Source organism: Perca flavescens, chromosome 5 (assembly GCF_004354835.1).
Source record: "Perca flavescens isolate YP-PL-M2 chromosome 5, PFLA_1.0, whole genome shotgun sequence".
Lineage (NCBI taxonomy): Eukaryota > Metazoa > Chordata > Actinopteri > Perciformes > Percidae > Perca > Perca flavescens.
Window position 1 is genome coordinate 16,849,605 of NC_041335.1, and position 14,001 is coordinate 16,863,605.

Consider the following 14,001-nt stretch of genomic DNA (forward strand, 5'->3'; position numbering starts at 1 on the left):
TTAAATTGGCTGTTTTAGGCATAAAACTACATCCATTTAAATTAAAGGAATTTAGTATTCCTCATAGGAACCCCCTGACAATGTAAAAGCAGGCTTTGCAACAACCTTCAGAAGAATATGCAAATAAACTATATTTGAACAGTCAAATGAATGAAGAAAATGAAGAAATGTTACAGAGTTTGGTGGCTAATAAAAAGATGTATAGGGTGGGGGGTGGGGTGTGGGGGTAGTGCTGCGAACCTTTGGAACATATTCAATTTTTGTAGTCCTATTGCTTAAGTACAGGAAGTCAATGGTTTTGTGACCCCTGCTTTTGGCACATCATCTTGCACCTGTTACCACTCACCTCCCTTAAGCAAGTAATATGAATAACACTATTCTTCACCGTGTACCTGTTTATCTAGGTTTCCTTCTTTTATTTGTGTGTGTGTGTGTGTGTGTGTGTGTGTGTGTGTGTGTGTGTGTGTGTGTGTGTGTGTGTGTGTGTGTGTGTGTGTGTGTGTGTGTGTGTGTGTGTGTGCGCGAGGAGAGATAGCATGCAGTTGCTGGAAAGAAAGATACTGCGTATGTATTTAGAATGGAACTCATACTCTTAATATAAAACAATAATAAACCTGTCAATTAAAGACAGGCTTTAGACAGGCTTTCTCTCTCTCTCTCTCTCTCTCTCTCTCTTTCTCTCTCTCTCTCTCTCTCTTTCTCTCTCTCTCTCTCTCTCTCTCTCAGAGAAACCGGATTATTGGATATGAATCATATTGTCTAATCTTGGATCCACACCTGAAGCAAAAAAAGGTAATGCACTTTAATACACTGGTTGCCAACCGCCGTTGAAACCCAAAAGAAGCAGAATAGAGGGGAGGAGGACCCTAGCCGGAGCAGAGGACATAGATCACATCCGGGGTTGGTTTATTCTAATAACCAAAATGTCCAACCCGGAAAAAAATGTCTTCTGTAATCCGATCACACAAACAAATGACAAGAGGTGGAGAGCCTGATGCAAGCCGGCTTTGTAAATGTCCGCTCTTTGTAAAAGTTATTGAAAGTTTGTCTAACATGCTCGTTATTTACCAGATTCGGGTCTCCTCTGTGCTTCTTGGAAAGCCGTGCGGGCGCTGGCTGTGGCGCACACTGACTCCAGCGGGTGAGTAGTCAGTCGACAGAAAAATTTTGTGACTGTATGTGTGTGTATGTTGCCTCTTTGCCTGTGTGTGTGATAGCCTATATGTGTGCGGAGGGTACAGTAGCCTCCTGTAGGTGTGGCAGGCCGTTGCGTCGTTGGATCTGGTGACTCAGTGCAGGAGGTCATCTGAGCTGAACTAATGTAACTTCTGTCAGGTGTCACTGAGTAATTCTGCCAGATCAAATTGAAACTTTTTATTGCATGCTCATAATCACGTTATATGATCTTCAGACTGGTCATTCAGTGACGCTCAGCCTGCAATTGTGGTCAGAAATGTGACTATCCAGCTGTCATTAGAAAGCAGCACTGGTGATGGAAGTGTTTAGATCCCTTAGTTCAGAAAAAGTCATATCACCACACTGTAAAACATAGCCCAGTCTGTTACAAGTATAAGTTCTGCATTGGAAATATGACTTAAGAAACTCATGTGGGCGAATGACGGCTCAGTCGGCAGAGCGGGCGCCCACATATAGCCTCAAACTTTACTCGACGCAGCGGGCCCGGTTCGACTCCGACATGTCCTTTGCTGCACGTCATCCCCCCTCTCTCTCCCCTTTCATGCCGCAAAACAAAGACTGAAATGCACCAAAAAAAAATAATATATATATATATATATATATATATATATATATAAAGCCTATGTAAGAATAATTCAGGTGTAATCAGGAAAATGTAGCCTTCTTAAAGCAGCCTATTCAAAGTAAAATTACTCAACATGTCTCCTGTGGCTTTTACTTTATTATTTTCAATATTAATTGATTGATTGTAAAACATTGAAACCAAGAGGGCCAGAGCCCAAAGTGAACATCCACAATGTTTGTTTTGTCAACCAACAGCACAACCTCAACATTATATAAAAAAATACATTCAAATGATTACAATAATTTAAAAGGCAAATCAGACAATCTTCATTTGAGAAGTTTGAACCATAAAGTGTTTTTGTATGAATAATCACAATGATTATCAGAAAGTTGCTCCTATAGTCAAACTTTCCATATGTTTTCTGTGCAAAAATATTAAGCTGTAAGTAACTAGTAACTAAAGCTGTCCGACATGTAGTGGAGTTAAAAAAGTACATTATTTCCTTTTGAGATGTATGGGAAAAGAAGTATAAAGTGGCATGAAAAGAAAAGTCTCAAGTAAAGTACCAGTACCTCAGAATTGTACTTAAGTATACTTAAATCAATGTACTTTGTTTCATTCCACCTCTGAAAGCAGTGAAGAAAAAAAAGTGATTCATCGTTTGGTCCATAAACATCGACATTATTGAAACATGCCTGTCACAATTTCCCGAGGTGAGGTAACGTCTTCAAATAAGTTTTTTGTGTTCAACCAACATTCCAAAACCCAAAATATAAAATTTTCTGTTAAATGTTGAGGTATTCTATTTCTATTTCATGCTACTTTATATTCGTACTCACCATTTTTGAGGGAAATATTGTACTTTTTCAGCTAAAGTTACTACTTACTATTAAGAATTAGGTTTGATTAGTTGCGGTTCATTTTCAGATGACCGATTAATCATTCAGCTCTAAGTTAAAGGATTCTGTGCCTCTATAGATAGATAGATAGATAGATAGATAGATAGATAGATAGATAGATAGATAGATAGATAGATAGATAGATAGATAGATAGATAGATAGATAGATAGATAGATAGATGATAGATAGATAGATAATTTAAAGAATTAAATCTGAGAAAAATTAGCTACATATCGGGATTTGGTTTGCCTTGATTTTGCCCATTCTTTTGAATAGTATAACTGACATAATTTGAATCAGTTTCTGTTTTAGAAAGATGTTCACCTTATTCCACAAATAAAGCAGATGTAACTGAGTGTCAGTGGGTTTCACGTCGCTGCCCTGGATGTTGTTAAGACAGTGAAACTGATCACTGCCATGATCTGTACACCGTGTTCTGCTCTCATACACACAAACTGTATTTACAGTCATTGAAATATGTGTGTGTTATCCTGTACTTTAAATTTTGTAGAAGTGTGCTAAAGACTGGTTATTGGACTGATATTTATTGGTATTTTGCCAACAATGCCAAAACGCACCGCTGTTGTGAGCCTGTTTTCAGATACAAAAATGGTGTGTGTGTGTGTGTGTGTGTGTGTGTGTGTGTGTGTGTGTGTGTGTGTGTGTGTGTGTGTGTGTGTGTGTGTGTGTGTGTGTGTGTGTGTGTGGGTGTGTGTGGGGTGGGTGTCTGTGTGACCTCTGTGGCATCATTTTCTCTTTTCCATTACTCAGTTTCAGGAAAGGCTTCTGAATGGTTTAAATATTTGACCTCTTACAGGCAAAAGAAATAAAGGTTGCCTGACTGACACATGTGAAACACAACCCATAAATTTTCAAAGTTGTTTTAAAAATGAAACATTTTTCTGACTGTTGACTTAGAATAGTTTCACAGGAGTTGCACCAGTGCGGGAAGATGCATACTATGATTCTGTTGTCATTTCTCGTGTCTCTGTTTGTCTGTGCTTTGCTTTGGGTCATGTGTATGAGTGTATTCATGGAAATGTTCATGGAAATTCCGACAGTCCTGTAAAAGAAATGTTGGCAGAGAACAGCCATTCAGTCTGATTATATATTTATAATCACTTACATTATACTTTTGTTCTTATAAATAACAATCACACAGATGTGGCCTGAGACAGCCATCATGTTTACTTTTTGTGGCCACATAACATTGTATTTATTACACACAAGTCCTCCAGTAAATTCAGCGGAGAAAAGTGAGGACTTATGAAAGGAAAATGTAAACATTTCTTTGCATCTTTTGATTCAGTGCATCTGTGTGCAGTGTCATGTGATTACGCTGTGTTTAGTCTGCAGAGATGCAAAATAAACAACAGTGGAGGGAATGAAAGTTCGCCAACGCTTCAGCAGGAGGAGATCATAAAATAGAGCTCTCCATTATGCTAGAAGTCTTCTGCTTCCCCTCCTTGCACCCCTCCCCCTTTGTGTCTACGGAAAGCATTCATTATTGAAATATCATCCAGCATACCTGAATGTCTGAGTTGAATGAATCTTGATTGTGTTGAGAAATCAGTCAGCAGCTCAGTGATTCACATGCATTGCATCATCTTAATAAATACATCTCATCCGCTCTCTTCCATTTCCTCTCCTCTTTCCCCATTTCTCCCTCCCTCCATCCTCCCTACCTCCCTCTCCTCTCTCTTCCCTGGCCAGTGGAAATGTGCGTGTGTGCAGATCTTGAGTGCAGTCTGTAATTTTTGGCTGAGGTGCAGGGCTCAGCTCAGCCTCTGGCTTCTGTGGGTTTGCTCAGCCTCAATCCACGTCACATGAAAACTGCTGAGTGAGCGGTCTCGTTCTTCCTGTGTGTGTGTGTGTGTGTGTGTGTGTGTGTGTGTGTGTGTGTGTGTGTGTGTGTGAGAACAGTAAAACAGTTGGCTCCACACATCTGCCTGTGTTGCCTTTCTGTACTATGAGTCCATCTCCTTCTGTTGCTCTGTTTACATGTTTGCCTCTCATTGCCCCTCTGACCTAAGTATCTGTCTATCTGTCCGTCTGTGTGCTCAGGTCTGAGTATGTGATAGCAGCATGCCATGCGTGGACCCGGCTGAACCCAGCGATATCACGACTTCCTGGTGCCGAGGAGAAGGAGGAGCAACTGCAGCTTCAGGCGATACTTCATCCGACCAAGAAAATGCTCTTCTGTGGTATATGGACAACCCTCAGGTGCTCCACACATACCGATGTTACACTTGCACAAACAGCAAGAAATGAAATTGACCAATAGAACATGGACAGATGATGATCCAAATGATGATATTATTTTATGATTCTATTATATTGAATAAAACAATTTAATTTTGATTAATAATATATATATATGTGACTACAGCAGCTCAAGCCAAAGACAAGTTCTGTTTGGTGAGTTTTGAGAATCACTAGTCATGTAGCCAATAACAATTTATTCACAGCATGTGATATAATGATATATATATATATAATGATCGTTTATTGTGGTTATTCATGAAATTGATTTTGATTTCTGTAGTCATCAATGCAGTTTCCGGAGGTACTTTCTCCAAGCCAGCGATGTGACTGACGGGGACTGGGTGCTGCTCTCAACAAAGCCAGCAAAATAACAGTGATTACCTTTTACACAAACCTGCACACATACATGATATTATAACCAGATGTCTTAGTCTAGCATGAGAAAAACTTAACTAGCAGATATGGGGTTTGTTTCCACCTGGCGGAAGGCTGTAGTTTGCGGTGGCGTGCTAAAACCAGTTTGTCGAGCGGGCGCAAATGGCAGCACGCTGCCCACGAATACCCTCTTACACACTTGTTGAATGAGGAAATTGTGAATGTGCATGAATACTAGCGATGACACACACACTGTCAAACGTCACTGTGGTGGAGGTGTCAAAATGCCATTTGTGAGCGTGTAAGTGAGCATACCATACACAGTTGCAAATTTGCATAATATTTGTGTGTGTTCAGTGAGTTGACCGGGGTCTTGTTGGCTGACGACATTCCAGATGACAGAAGTGTTTCTCTTTTTCTCTTACCTGCACACTGACACAGGAAGCAGCGCCGCTCCTCTCTTTCACTTCCTCTTTGATGGGAGGGCTTCTCTGTTGCCTTTTCTCAGCATACTTAGCCTCAATGAGATACTTCCTAAGACAGAATGGACCCAATGTAAATGCAGGAATTAAAGCAAAGCACAGACTAAAACATTCCACACAGTTATTTTAAGTGATAGAATACTTTCAATAAAGCCCTTCACATGACATTTATATTATTATTTTTTTCTTCTCCAGACACATTGGTGGGTGGAGGAGTTTATAATTTAAGATAAAACTTTATTGTTTGTTCAAAGGAATTTTGCTTGCATGGTCTGCTCCAACATCAACATATATATTTTATTTCATACTTCAGAGAGGCCATTTATTATTTGGTATGATTTATGGGGCATTTTTTCCTTTTATTGGGCATCTTATGGTGAAATAACAGACATGACATAAAGGGAGGGGGTTTGACATGAAACAAGGTCTCAGACTGGGATCAGTCCAGTCATTGCAGTTATTTGGTGCTCGTCTCACGCTACCAGGGCGCCCTTGTTATATTTATTCTAGATATTTATTATATTATATTATATTTATTCTAGAGTATTTTCTTTTTTTAGGTCTTTATGAAGTTGGCAACACTAAAGGCACCTCTGGTTTATATCTAAAAAATAAATATATATATATATATATTAGTTACATTTTACAGTTACATTTCTGATAACTTGTAGCTCTTGTTCCTCTTATGCACTAATTTTGGAAAAAAATGAATGTATTGTACAGTAACATACAAAGGTTAACAGGTGTACATATTTTTTAACCGAGCAAGGGAGTAGCAATGATTTCTTTGTTCCTTCTTGGCATGCCTGCTAATGGATAAATGTAAAACAAAATAAATGCAAACTTCTTAATGGACAGAGGACAACACAGTTTACAGCTGATCTGATCTGAATGCATTTCTTATGGACAAATAACCTCCACATTCATATCCTAATAATGTTTTGTTAACTCGTGAGCTACCTTGTGACTATATGATATTGTTTTCAGTTAGTTAATGGTTAATTATTTATTTGGATCCTTAGTAGGACTCGTTACTGTGGCAACAACTACCCTTTCTTGGGTCCATGTTAGAACATATACAGTAATATAGTCAACAAATGTAGACACTTAACATTACATACAGTAAATAAAATTATTGCAATGTCACTATTATACCCATCACAATAAAATTACATCAAAAACCAAACATGACATAAAAAGACACTAAATAGTAAAACTACCAGTAATACTTTTTAAATTAATTTGCACATTCATACTGTAAATCACACAATACATATCTTCCTTCTTGATTTTTTGCTGGCTTGTTTTAGAATAACCTCTTAAGTTGTTTCTCAAAACTAAAGTAACTGTTGTGTTTTATTTGTCTTTGGTTGAGGAAGTGTAACGTGACCCCTCCGTATCTTCCTTGTTTGATAACTGTGGTTACTTCCAGTAGTTTGGTTGTTTTAAAACTATTGTATTTCCAAATAAAGTTAATAGATTGTACCATAACCTGTCTTTCAACCATGCGTGATCTGTTCCTGGCAAGTGCCTTGCTGCTAAAGGATGATAAAATTGGATCAGCCCTAAAGACTGTAGGGTGGATGTTTTCATGCAGAACATATTACAGTTGCACTGTTGCAGCATGGAGACTCCCAGTGGGAAATAAACCTCTAACCCCTGGCAATTAGCAGCAAGCTTTACCCACTAATCTGTACTTGTTAATGCAATGCTAGTTAATATTCTCCTACCTGCTGCTGTGCTGACAGGTTCCTAAGTCTGGCCCTGCACCTCCAAGGTCCGATGTGACCGCGGTCATCAGTGACACTCAGGGAGGGAAGAGACAGCACGCCTACAAGACCCGAGATCATCATGGTGGTGGTGCACACTACCATCCAGGTAATAAAGAGGAGGTTAAAACCAATGTGGTTACTATGACGATAATACATGTGACAATGATGATGCTAGAAAGCAGAATTAGCGTTAATGAGCATTGTTTTCGTATATTTTTCAGCAAAGTAAAGCAGAGTACAGCTTGCTCTCAGCCTTCAAAACCACTCTGTGTGTAATCGGATGTACTGTATTTGGACGATGGTGGTAACATTGACCACAGTTGTTGTAAGGAAATTGAAGATGGTTATGATGAAATATTTCAGAATGAGTGCGAAGAGACAGAAGGGAGAGAGAGGAAGGGCAACCGGCCAGGCGTGCTGAGGTACGGTTACTGTGTCAAACAGGGAAATGTGGTGAGTACCCAGCAACTTCTAACTGATAAACTCTGTGTTTAAATAAAAAAAAAGCTGCATGTGGAAAATAAACTGTATGTGTGTGTGTGTGTGTGTGTGTGTGTGTGTGTGTGTGTGTGTGTGTGTGTTTTCAGAGGAAGAGCTGGAAAAGGAGGTTTTTCACCCTAGATGACAATGCAGTCAGTTACTACAAGTCTGAAATGGTGAGGAGCCAGACGTTTTGTATTTCCTCTCACGTGTGGATGTTTTTGTGTGACTGGGGTCTTTGTCTATATCCATGTCTGAATTGTGCTTATGTGTGTTCCAGGATAAGGAGCCTCTCCGAGCTGTTCCACTGAGGGACATTCAGAAGGTCCCCTGAATGTCTCGTCAAGTCAGGGTGAGTCAAATGTGAATCACTGAGTCAACTTATCCCACCATTTTACTTTCTCTCCATCTGGTTGTCTCTCTAGTGAATATTTGGATAACAGCAGATTACACTTGAACAGATACAAACAACATCCACATTTGTGCAGTGCACAAACAAAAAGGCTAACATGGAAGTGTCAATAGTTTAAAGTTTGATATTCAGAAATTCAGGGAAGTTTATTCTGAAGAGAGCTATTCAGACTTTTCTCATTATATCTCTTTTTCATAGACACTTCAAACAACTTTTATTTTTATCTGGACCTTCTCCACAAAAATGAAGTATTACTATTGTTTTGCTTTCTCATTTTTCATCATAGACAGGTCCTCCCCCTATTAAATACACAACCCCAACCCCAACTTTATTTAGACTCAGTTTTGACCTTTTATCTTTTTTTAAAGGTGGGGTTAAGCTACAAGTAATGCTTTATTTGATTAATGTAGGTACATGATTAAATACAATGTTATTTTGCATATTTTCTGAACAGCTAAACATACACATACACGCATGAGGAGAATAAATGACAAAAGAGAACAACTGAACAGAGAAGATGAGGCTGTCTTGACAATTTCTAACAATGTCTAGTGTATGCCTGGCCACTTCCTGTATAATTCCCAATAAAGATATGAATACAGAAAATAATCAAATTTGATTTGCGGCACACTGCTGATATTTGACCCACCCTTTAGCCACTGTATTATTCAGCGTGATAATTTCTCACTATGTGTCTCCATCAGGGATCTCCTGCTGAGAGACAACCTGTTTGAGATCATCACCAGCTCCCGAACCTTCTACATTCAGGTACAATCCCGTTTTAAGTACCAACCAATCAGAGGCTTCGATCCTCACAAGTTATAAAATCTGTTGGGTACTTTCTGGCTCTGGGTGAAAACATGATTAGATACAAGTTATCTTGTTAGCCGGAACAGAGAGGGTCTATAGTTGCAGGTGATTCTGACCTGATGCTTTGAGTTGTTTTCTCTAAATGCTCTGCTGCTGATGTGTGGCAAAGGCTCTTTTTTAGGAGCATTAAAAGTTTGTTTTTGTTTAACGGGCAATGCCATCTGTTACCATAACAATAACATCCTGCCACCCCCTCCTGGGAGAACAGCTGACTGAGATGTTGGGGGTCAGATCAGATGGGAAGTGCTGGGAGAGAGAGAGAGGTTGCAAGCATGAGCGCGTTTTTGTTTTTGTCTGTTCAAGAAAAAAAGGAAGCATGACAAACATTTGGTAAACTGAAAAAACCATAATCATGGTCAAGTGTGGATGACAAATAAAAAATCATCTTAAACTAAAATGAAACTTGAATTACAAATTTAAATTAGAGCCGGTTATTGATATTTGAAAGTTTTAAAAACCAGATAGCTGATGTTCATGTTAAACACATAAGACTTCATAAAATGGGGTTGTGACTGATGATTATTTCTTTGGCTGCAGTTATTAAGATACATTTTTTGTTAGTTTTTTGTTGACAGTAAGAACAATCTAGAATATCGCCAGTGACACAACACAATAGGACAAACCACTACAATAGCTAGTGTGAAAATAAGTGCAGATAGGAGAGAAGATCAGATATTTACTGTATCTTATGGTTATATTTTCCTACAGACAGACTCTCCGGAGGAGATGCATGGCTGGATCAGGGACGTTGAGATGAAGATCCAGGACTTCAGAGGTCCCCCTAAGGTATCTCTGTTGTCTCTCCCCTTGACACACAAAAATCTACAATCCTTTCTCACTATATATTCATGGAGGAGAAAAACTTGATATAAGCATATGACGAGCACTGATTATTTCTTTGTCTTTTTCATTGCAGGGTTTTTCATTTAAACGTGCGTCCTCTCTCTATCGAAGTCCCAATGCCTCCTCAGCGCCTCGAGGCCAGCAGAGTGATGAGCGCAGACCTCCACTGGTCAAGTCCTGCTCTGTGGCGCCGGGCTGGCAGCCCTGGACGCCTGTCCCTCCGTGTGAGCCTTCCATCCTGGATACAGAGGATGAAGACAGTGCTTTCAGCTCTGTGCCCACCTTGCCTTCTCTCTCCTCTTCCTCCACCTCTTCCTCCACCTCCTCCTCCTCCAACTCCCTCTCCGCCCCGACCCCTTGCCCCAATGCAGCTTCAATCAGCGGACTGGGGATCCTCACAGCGTCGGGAGATGTGGCCAGCGGGCGTCGGAGGCACCGCTCGCAGCCTCAGCCTCACACCGGCTGCAGCTTCCCCTTCAGCCTGGACGACGACAGCCTCCGCACCACGGACGTCTAAGTTCAGTAAAGTCTGTCCAGACTCCTGTGTGGACTTGAGTGTTGGTACTTGCTTTAAAATGAATGTGACTATTAATAATAGTATTCCCTGCTAATGAAGTGACACTGTGACCATCTGGATGCCATGACGTGCGATTGGGGTCTCCTGCTGGTTTTGTAGCTGTAATGCAGACGAAGGATGGACCCAGCTGGAAGGGGACCAAGAGGCGCAGTGTTTGTTTGTTCACAGGACTGTGAAGAAGTATGATGGAGAATTTTTAGTGCAACTTCCTCTGAAAACTTGAATAATCTTGTTGTTAATTGTTCTTGCAGACTTACAAATTATGGCACATGCTTTCAATCGGTTGCACTTGGCTCCCCTCGGAGATATAAATCTGTCATAAAGAACGTGTTTTCAACCCCACTAGAAGTATTCACCAAGAGGTGTTTAAAGGCATTTAAACACATTACAGTCAATCGTTTTTATATTCAAGCTTATGTTCACAAAATACTTTTTAAAAAGGTGGGTCTTTTTAGTTTTTTCTTGCCTCTTTCTTCCTGAGACAAACCTTATGTGACATTAACTTACCTTCATTAATAATTAACAAACATTGTATTACTAACATCTAATCAGGTTTCAGCAGGGAGGTGGGAGGGGGGTAGTATAAGGGTAGAGGTCTCGTTAAAAAGGTACAGGTAAAAAGGTACTCACATGCTGAACTGCCTGATGGCTCTTGGCTCTTCTGTTGTCAGCAGCAGCTTTTATGTGTTCGCCCTAGATTTTGAACAGGAGCTTTTAATACTTGGCTTAAAGATAGTTTGTCGGTAAACTGTGACTCCTCTCTTAGCTTGTAACAGGGTACCGCATTAATACAGCAGTGTTTTGGATGGTACTTGTCGTAGAATGTACTGCCAACATCAAAGTACAGCTGATCAGCTGGTTGACAGCATTCCATCATTATGTGGGAAAATGTGCCACTACTTCTGGTGATTTAATTGTAATTCTGCACTTTGCTTTTCTCATTTTTACTTGTGTTTTTTTGCTTTCACAGCAGATATTACAGCTTCCTCTCAGATAATGCCTCAGATACTCTGTGTTGTTACACCGGTAGTCTCAGCCCTCCTCAGGTTCACCTCAAGATTTCATTGATGTGGTACCATGTTCACGCCTGTTTCCGTTTTCTGAAGCTGTGTGCACTCGTCTGTCTGCGTATAATGTCAATTTTCTTTCTTGTACATTAAATGATGCTTTTTATTCATCTTGTTTGGGTTGTTTTTGATCTACTCAAAAGTTCCTACTTTGTTTCATTTTGACTTTTCACACTCTTCACTGCCATCTAGTGGCTGCTGGGGTCAATCCACATTTTACGCCAGTTGTAGCCCAAACTAACTTTGAAGAGTTTTCTAAATTAGCTTTTGATAGAAGTTCTATCTGTGTTTTCTCTCCCAAGTGCAGAAATGTCCCAACTGCCAGGCATGCGGAGGGTCAAGACCTTTAACACTGTCACCTTAAACTAATGCATGCTATGAAGGTCACACAAGCATGCACGCCATACACATGCCAATCTAGTGGCCAGAGGCTGTGTTAAGTGAAGTGTTTCACACGTCCAGTACAAAGGTCCATTAGGTAAAATGCCTGAAACTCTGTCCTGACCTCGTCCACTCCCCTCTCTGCCTCGCAGTGCAGCTGTGTGGCTGCAGGACTGACGAGAATAAAATGTCTCCACTGAACAGTTTAGATTGTGTCGTGGGTTAAGAAAAAGGCCCTGAGTGCTTGTGAAATGTCAGCTGTGTTGAAATGAGTTTTCAGTCTGTTAAAGACAGAGCTCCTCCAGGTACTGAGAGAAACCCAAGCAGAAACATGTGGCAGGACCAGTGGTGATGTAGAGAGGGATGAAAGTTTTAAAAAAGAAAACAATTAAGAGGGATGGGAGGATACGGTTGTTGGGGACTGTTATTTTTGTATAACAAACTTTACATCTTGTACTTCTTGGTCTGATTAAAAAAAAAACTCCAAAGTGTGAGGCTTTGACACACTGATCTAAAACCTCCCAACAATATAATCAACTTCTCTGAGGAGTTTCTCATAGCTCCATGAATATTGTTTCACAGCCTTTACGTGCAAACAGGTTGAGAGACCATAAAGAGAAAAAGGTCTGAAAAATGGCAACACACAATAAGCCCATGAGGTTACGTTTCTTTTCTGTGTGTGCACAATCATAATGTAAAGGTCATGCAGCACTTCAGTTTTGCGCCTGTGAGTGACAGGCAGCTCTGAGGGCAGACTGCTCCCTAAATGTTAATGTTCCCACATGGATGAATCTGCACCAGACTGCTCTCTCCCATGTCTCTGCCTCTTCCTGAAGCCATTACACTCTGGTGATTTTAGATGTTGCTCTTAAATATAGTCATGTTCCTGCAGCTATCGCTGGATGGTTATGCTATGTTGCTAGTTCAATGGTTTGAGCTCAAGCAGGTAGTATATAATGAAGACAACTTTGTTGCATTTATTTCTTTGCTTTTCCACTGTTCCACTGTTATTTCCTTGTTTGCAGATGAAAGCCACTAGAGGGAGCTGGAAGACACCATACTTCATTCACCATATTATTTAGTATCAGCCTGCATGCAGCTGAAGATGCTACATGCTCATAAAGCAGTTCGGCTGGCTCTCAGACTGTCACTTTAAAACACCAGAAAAGTATTCATAGATGCCTTTTAGTCAAGTTACATTTACTTTTTTGTTATTTTTTACTATTGTTTATTCAATAGTCTAGAGAATGTAGTGTCAGTTGTTCAGTTGTTATAAAATCACAGCTCTCTGTAGTAGTTCTGGTGGCTAGACTATCACTTCACTGCTGGGATTTAAATTTCCCTCGGTATCAATAAAGTATCCATCCACCTATCTATCTATCTATCTATCTATCTATCTATCTATCTATCTATATCTATCTATCTAAAAAATGTCCCGAACCAGACAAAAAGCGCTTTGATTGGAGCCATAATGGTGATTGAGTCTTAAAGAGTTTTTCAAGGTCTCTGGAGAGTTGTCCCATGCATATCAATAAGCTACAATTACATGTAAATGGATTTGATCAGTGTGTTGAATGTTTAGAAGAATATTGCTGTAATACAGCTCATAATTTTAAGTGACATCCCACAGTGTATGGTCACAACACTTGAGCCAATAACTACTACTTTTAAGTGTAAACTACCAGAGGTAATGACTAAAGATTAGGGCTTGTTTTGGTCTCTGAGTAACATTGACCGCTGATGTGTGATATCTAAACCTCTTCACTTGCCACTAAACCACCAAGTGATCTTATCTGAAGGCACATTTACAGATTA

The 14,001-nt window shown here is 40.0% G+C and overlaps 1 pseudogene; it reads left to right on the forward strand.

The window, feature by feature from the left end:
- Window positions 1-7,635: 7,635 nt before the first annotated feature.
- On the forward strand, window positions 7,636-11,915 carry LOC114555460 (pleckstrin homology domain-containing family A member 2-like; annotated as a pseudogene).
- Window positions 11,916-14,001: the final 2,086 nt, after the last annotated feature.